We start from the raw sequence: 8,753 nt of genomic DNA, 5'->3' as shown, positions 1-8,753 counted from the left end.
TGGACCCCTCCTGATGGCGATAGTTGCAACCAGTTGTTAATAGACAGTTTACAGTTTAGCCTAGAACAAGTTTGTAAAGAATTGAAATCTCTTGATACCTCCAAAGGAGCGGGTCCTGACCACCTCCCAGCAATATTCTTAAATAATACATATAAATCTATGTGCTGGCCCATAGGTCTCATCTACAATAAATGTCTTAAGGAGTCGATCGTACCTCATATCTGGAAACAAGCAAATGTAGTACCCGTTTATAAAAGTGGTCCAAAGAATGATGTTGCTAACTATCGACCCATATCCTTGCTCTGTATTTTATCGAAGGTTTTTGAAAGATTAGCGCACAATGCTTTGTACCCATTACTTCATAACATTATCATACCCGAACAACATGGATTCGTTAAACGGAAATCTACCGTCACAAATTTGTTACATTTCACTAACGCCCTTTTTGACAGCCTGGACAAGGGTGAACAAGTTGATGCTGTTTATACGGACTTTTGTAAAGCTTTTGACAAGGTAGATCACGAACTCCTGCTTCAAAAGATTGCCTTTAATGGGATCCGAGGAAATCTTTTGCGGTGGTTTGCATCTTACATCACTTGTCGAAGTCAACGTGTCGTAGTAAATGGTTTCAAGTCAAATTGGGTATCCGTGACGTCTGGCGTACCACAAGGTTCCATATTAGGGCCCTTACTTTTCATAATATACATAAACGATATTCATAGTTGTTTCAAACATAGCAAATTCTTATTATATGCTGATGACTTAAAAATATTCCAAGAAATTAACAAAGAAACAGACTGTCATCTACTTCAAGAGGATTTAAAGCGTTTGACAGAATACTGCATACTGAATAAATTAAATTTAAGTCTACCAAAATGTCACGCCATTACGTTTACGAAAAAAAAAAACCCCGATTGATTTTTCGTATATGCTCGTCGATGTAAATTTAACAAAGACTTCTTCCGTACGCGATCTCGGTGTTCAGCTCGACTCCAAATTACACCTCGACGAACACATAAATAAAATCGTAAATAATGCATACCGCCTATATGGGTTTGTGATGCGTTCAACAAAAGACTTTTCAAAACCCTCGACTTACTTATCTTTATACAAGTCTTTAATAAGGCCTCAGTTAGAGTATGCGTGTTGTATATGGAACCCCTTTTACGACAAATACAAAAACCAGATAGAAATGGTCCAAAAGAAGTTCCTCCGTTCAATGCACTACAGATGCTATAGATCAAGACTCCCTTACGCTGAGCTATTAACTAAATACAATCTTCTTACTCTTGAATCTAGACGCAAGTTGCTTGAAGCAATGGTATTGCATGGACTCATCAATAATAAATACGATTGTCCTGACTTAGTATGTAAATTATCACTAAATGTTTTGAAGTACGCAGGTCAACGTCGGGTGCGTGCTTATAATTTATTCGCTGTCAATTTCTGTAAAACCAACGCTGGAAAGCGCGCGCCTGTGCGTCGGCTTGTGGACACCTACAACAAGCTATTTGACGATGTGGACGTATTTGCCTTGTCCGAACCCCAATATAAAAAGGCCATCTCAATCACTCTTCAAAAATTAAATATCCCTGTACCTGAGTAGTAATAGTGTCTTAATTCTTATTATTAGATCTCTTATTATAATTATTATTACTTTTTTTTTCTTACCTATTTGTGTTTCGTTGTATTTTTAATTATTATTGTTATAATTCTCTCTTTTTTTTATATAGATATATGTTTGTTTGTTTTTTTTTTTGTAATTGATTTGTTTGTGTATTTTGTGACGCCATTATTTTCGTATGTGTATTCGTGGATAGTATTGTTGTTTACATGTTTAAACTATTTTTACGTTTACTTTTAGATTTAAGAAATAATATGTAAATGTTAACTATCCCTAAGAAATAAAAATAAATGAAAAAAAATTACACGCAAACTCTATATTGTTTAAATTTAATCCGTATTATCTTTACTGATGATTGGTAGCCGCAAGCTTCTGTATACGGATATTAAAAAGGTATTAAATCCTTTTCCGCGAAAAAATAGGCTTTGTTTCAGCAAAATGTTAAGTCACGTCCATCAAATTAAGCTCAGTGCTAGCAAGTCAGCGATTCATCGTACAGTAATAAATCGTAGTGTGCAACCCATGGCCTGTGAAGCCAAGGTGATTATGCCTGCACAGCCCGACAACTGACAGATCGATTTGTCTAATCTAAGGTTTACTGACGTTGTACACAGACGGCTGCCCTCGCCCACATATTCTAATCGCTTAGCGCTTAGCTATTGCCCATTATGTGTAATTGAATTAGTATGTAGCTCGCCTTATGTGATATTGACAGAATAGGATCATCCTAGATAATCTCATGTTAGAATATGTGTTAAAGCATTTATATTAGAGTTGAATTTTTTTTAGTACTTTAATGACTCTTTGTGACAAAGGTCATTTGGGGTTTTACTACGACGTTTTTGGGTTGCCAACTTTTTTTACGAGAAATAAAGTATATTCTGGTCTATGAAGATTATTAAACAGTATTTTAGAAAAAACGAACATGTTCTTTTGAAAAAATGCAACCATTCAGTATTTTCTAATGACGTTGTTAAGTTGTTAACTTTCGTCAGTAAACCGACTTTACAGACAAGCGATTTTTTTTCTGAGAAAAGAATAGCTTTATAGGTAGCCGTTGAACTCTGATCTTCTTTATCTGTGATATCTGTATTTTTGACGAATTGCTTTTAGGTGTTGTTTATATCATATATAATTTTTTTTATCACCGTACTTCTTTTTAATAAATTCTAGGACATTAAGGATTCTAATCTAAATTTAGAGAGTTCCTTTCCGCTTATCATCATCTTCATTATCAGCCGATAGACGTCTACTGCTAGACATAGGCCCGTTGCAAGGGCTTCCAAGCACAACGGTCTCGAGCCGCTAGCATCCAGCGGCTCCGTGCAACCCGTTTGATATTTTATTCTCGGCCCACCCAGTGGAGGGTCGACCAACACTGCATTTTTCGTTGCGGGGTCGCCATCCCACAGCATCTTGGGACCCCGACCTCCTTGGCCCTTTGATCTATGTGTAAAAAAAAAGTTGTAAAAGCAACAGTTCATTTTAGCCAACTATGAACGCACCGCTGTATTTATGTGATGAAAAATGTCGACAATATTTTATTCCCCTTTCTCATTTTATATCTTATAAAGCAACATCACCTCTTGAGGGTACTTGGAGTTATTATTTCTCACTGCAAAAACAACACTCAATTTTATCCAAGTCTGTAATGTTTTGCTTTTGAAAAGTAAAGTTACTGTTATGTACATGCTCTAAAATAGCATGCTACAAACGTGCCATTAAGTGTGCTCCATACGAGCATGCTTATCATCAGTTTACATTTGAATAAGCATGCTCAAAGCAAATATTCCAAATTACGAATGCTAATTTGTATCTATCGCTGTCTGTCTATAGTATCGTGTTAGTTAAGGAGAGATGAAGGTGAAAAGAATACAGAATAGCAATGCTGATCGACTAGCATACTCAATAAGCAAACCTGTTCAGATGTGCTAAAAGCACAGCCCCCTCCATCCGCGCAGCAAGTAAATAAATTCTTGAGCAAGCTCGAAATAAGCATGCTAATTATTAGCAATGTTGCGATTGCTAATAAGTAGCAACTGCTCAATAGCAGCATGCTTTCGTGCATGAAACGAGCATGTGTTACAGTAGCTTAACTACTTGGCAACAGTAGTACTTTTTTACATGGCTCGTCAGTCTAGTGGTTACTTATTGTGGCATCAAATCACGAGGTACTGAGTTCAATTTCGGGTTCATGCTATGAAACAATTAACTTTTACGGTTGTATATAACTTATCATCATCATCATCATTATCAACCCATATTCGGCTCACTGCTGAGCTCGAGTCTCCTCAGAATGAGAGGAGCGGGTTGGCAGACTTCACACACGCAGAGAATTAAGAAAATGATCTGATGTGCAGGTTTCCTCACGATGTTTTCTTTCACCTTTTGAGAATAACTTATAGTTGTTAGATATTTAAAAATTATCCTCATGTTGAATAAAAACTGTTTGAAAATTAATAACCACCTTGAACGCGGCATATTTAGGTCAGAAATTTAGGGAAGCTGTAAATTTCGTGCTTACTTTAAACAAATTATGTTTTGTCAAGCACTTTGCTGCCCGACAGCTGTGAACTTAAGCGTTATATATTAGTGCTTACAACAACGACAATTACCAGCGACTATTTAATATTTTAACTCCGATTTCAATATAATAACGAATATTTCAAATAAAAATCTCTTAAAAAGTATATTCAAACATTAACAGTCAGGGATCCCTAGAACATTATGTACACCTGATACTAACAAGCTAATTTTTCGTTAGTAGCATCATCTCGTTCAAGTCAACATTTTTTTTACGAAAATTTTTGATTATGGTAGCTAACTGATGTTTTTATACTGTTGATTAATTAATAGTATTACACATCCACAATGTCCTACAAATTGCGTGGTACATTATCTCGTTTCGACGCTCAGAAATTTTCATTTCCTGGTAACTCAGCTACCAGAATCTAGAATTTTTGTAAACAAAAAAGTTGATCGTCTCATCGAGAAGAAGCTACTCACGAAAAATTAGCATGTTAGTAATCAGGTGTACAAAATGTTCTAGGGATCCCTGACTATGTGTTATTCCAGAGCAACACCTATCTTCATTTAAAATTTCAGCCATATCAATGTAGTAGTTGCGGCATTAAAGAGTAACAAACAACCATACAAAATTACAAACATCAAAACAAACATCCATACAAACATTCGCGTTTATAATATTAGTAGGATTAGTATGGATTTATGAAAGCAATGACGTTTTGATAATGGTTTAATAATGACTTAACAATTTTAATTATTTAATTGCATTGTTTAAGCATTCAATCATCAGATAATTTCATAAAAAAAAACCCAAACTAAAGTTTGCGACTATTTCGCCACAGCTAAATCTATCGCGTCTATTTAAGATGTGACCCACTTTGTGAAACTTCAAATTGCTACATTAATTTTAGCAAATCAAAATAAACCGGTTGTTAGCCTCAAATGAAGACTTCGCGTAATGAAGCAACTTGTGTATTTTACTTACCATGTTTAATAACTAGTCGATGCCCCGCGGTTTCACCCTCATAGTTTGCGTTGCCGTAAGGATACGGAGATAATATATAACCTATGTTACTCATAAGTAATGTGGCTTCCTATTGGTAAAAGAACTTTCAAAATCGGTGTAGTAATTAATTATAATAATAATTCGGTAATTCAGAGATTACAATACCTACAATACCACAAAATTTACCTCTATATAATAAGAAATAAACATATAAAAAATACTTAAGAATAAGTGTATATAGAAGTATACACAAGCAGAATCTATACTAATATATAAAGCTGAAGAGTTTGTTTGTTTGATTGAACGCGCTAATCTCAGGAACTACTGGTCCGATTTGAAAAATTCGTTAACTAGCCCTAGCTAACAGCGTTAGATAGCCCATTAATTGAGGAAGGCTATAGACTAAGGCTATATTATTCCCATTTTCCTACGGAAACGGGAACTACGCGGGTAAAACCGCGCGCAGTCAGTTAGTAAAATAAATAAAGTTTTAATTATAGGACTGACAAATTATATTATTTCAGTAAGTTATATGGTTAACTATCTAATAGTCTTGTATATTTTCAAGCGGGAGGAAATGGCTGAAAACATTTTTTTTACAACTTTGAAAGGATGTATCTCCTTAACCTCAACCAACGAAATGGCAGCTGACTATTTTAAAGCTCAGGAGATTATCGCCCATGAAAATTGATCCTGGCTTATGGTCTATAAAGATATGAACCGTCTTCGTTGCCACAAGCCTAAGCCAAAAACAAAAAAAAAAACTCATTAAAAAATTCCAGGGAAGTCCCGAAATATATCGACACAAATAAAACTATAATGGTAAAGTCCCGAACCCGCAAATTTGTAGACATTTAATTGACCCGTAACACGGGAATCTTTCTACAATTAAGAGGCGGGTCGTATCTGAATTCGTATGACCTCAATAATTAATTTACATCACGGTATGACTCACCGTCTACGGCGGGATGAGTAACTGAAGTTATACTTAATTAAAACGCCCTTACAAAGTTCATTAAACTGGATAGGACTTCTGAAACTCAGATGGACAAAGTTAACGCAACCAACTTCTTTATAGGATATATTTAGCGAGAAACATTTTAGATATTGCTGTATTTATATTCATCATCAATACCCTCAGACCAATTATAGAAGGACCTGTATTGCACTCATAGTACGAACAAAATTGTCTGCCAGTTTCTGAGGAAAACGAGCTTGGATTTTGTATATATCTTATACTAAACTAGAAGTTTTTACCCGTTTTTTACACAATTTAATTACACAAAAAGGTATTTTTACGGAGCTCTTTAACCGGCGAACACGATTACAACTATTGAACATCGATTCTATAGAGACAGTTTTTATAATAGCATTAGATCGTTGATCATATGCTTAGACAGAAAAGTAACGTCTAGCGAGGCAGGTCCTATACAATAATTGGTCTGAGTCAATACCTCGTGCACGAGTCTGTTCTCAGAATGAGAGGGGTTAGGCTAATAGTCCACCACGCTAGCCTAATGCAGACTGACTTCACACACGATTCCTTCGATTCGGAGGGCGTAGGTTCGAATTCGGTCCGGGATATGCACCTGCATAGAATTTTAAGAAATGAAACATCATGTGTCCCAAACGGTGAAGTTATTTTTTTTTGTTCTTTACAAGTTAAGCCCTTGACTGCAATCACACCAGATGGTAATGTAAGTAAAGGTAAAGATGGTAAGTGATGATGCAATCTAAGATAGAACCGGGCTAACTTGTTAAGAGGAGAAGGAAAATCCACACCCCTTTTCGGTTTCTGTACGACATCGTACCGGAACGTTAAATCACTTGGCGGTACATCTTTGTCGATAGGGTGGTGGTGGATTAGCCACGGCCAAAGCCTCACACCAGCCAGACCTGGACCAATTAAGAAAGTCTCAATTGACCCAGCCGGGGATCGAACCCAGGACCACCGTCTTGTAAATCCACCGCGCATACTACTGCGCCACGGAAGCCGTCAAAAAGATTGCATCCGTCTATAAAACAAGGTATGTATATAAAGTATTTTTTTAATATTAATATTTTTTGTTATCATATCAACCTAATGGTAATAAAAATTTAGACAATCGTTAATTCGTCAGGAGACAATAAGTAAAGCTGACCCGACATTGTCCTTTAAAATAATAAATGGTCCAATTTTGTTTGGCCTCTCTCTCTATTTCAAATATAGACCAATAAGGAGAAAAATTTAGGCAGAAAGGGTCATTTAAACTGGCCAGCGTATTTACTGGGTGGTTTGGGATTGTAATTCTAAAATGTGACCATTATCCGTGCAGTAATCCCTTGGTACGGAAAGTGGGATTAGGCGCCGCCCATAAAGTTTGAAATTAAACGCGGTTTCAAAGAGGTATCTACATAAATTATTAGCGATACGCGATTATAAACAAATGGCTTAGAAAACCATTTTAAAAACAAATAACTATTTTAAGCAGATTTTACTTTTTTAAGTAAATAAATTTTACTTTATCATGGAATTGCGTTGACTGGAAATGCGTAGAATCCCATTTTTTTTTTAATTGAAACCCCTACAAGTAGTAAACAGTAACTAATAACTAGTAAACAAACAAAAACAAATATATATACAATGATCTTGAACGGTGGTGCAACTTATAATAAAAATTAATAGCACAGCACTATAAGAATCTTTCGCTTAAATGCTGGATCAAGGTTCGGATACAGAAGGTAGTGATTCTTGAGACAGCGCGTATTGTGAGGAGGTTCTTCACTCTGGAGCCCAGACTGCTGGTTGCTTGGGCACTCAAATATCCCGCAAAGGGAAGGGGTTGATTTTTTTATATATTTTAATAGTGTTTCGTATATACATAATTGTTGAAAATTAAAAAAGGACATATAAATAAATGATACATAAAAATTAATAGCTTAATAAAATACTCAAGACAGATCAAGCAGATGGCTGACCTGATTGTAAGTAGAAAATCATCGCCTATTAATAGAGCAACATTCTACAATGCAGGGCTTGCAAGAAACACGTTGTATAAAATGCCGTAGGAGTTACTTCATAATTAGGATATTAGTAGGAGTAATTTCATATTCTTCATCGTTCCTCATATCTGGCAACCATTTTATTCAGAACGTATTTTATTTTGTATTCTTTACACGTTAGCCCTTGACTACAAACTCACCTGATGGTAAGTCATGATGCAGTCTGAGATGGAAGCTGGCTAACTTGTAAGGAGGAGGATGAAAATCCACACCCCTTTTGGTTTCTACACGACATCGTACCGGAACGCTAAATCGCTGGGTACGTCTTTGCCGGATAACCTGGACTAATTATTAAGAAAATCTCAATCAGCTCAGCCGGGGACTTAACCCAGGACCTCCGTTTAGTAAATTCACTACGCATACCACTGTGCCACGGAGGCCATAATACGTAAAACAAAGATTGCTTTGCTTGCTATAAAAAAAAACGTTTAAAATGAATAGTGTTCGCACTATATAAAAAAACGTAGCTATTTAAAGTCCTGTATAAATACATTTTACAAGTATTATACAAATAAATTGTATTTTAATATGTTGTTTTCAGTTCTGAATATTTCA

Source organism: Bicyclus anynana, chromosome 10, assembly GCF_947172395.1.
Source record: "Bicyclus anynana chromosome 10, ilBicAnyn1.1, whole genome shotgun sequence".
In the NCBI taxonomy this organism is placed as follows: domain Eukaryota; kingdom Metazoa; phylum Arthropoda; class Insecta; order Lepidoptera; family Nymphalidae; genus Bicyclus; species Bicyclus anynana.
Note: the sequence above shows the minus strand (reverse complement) of the source record.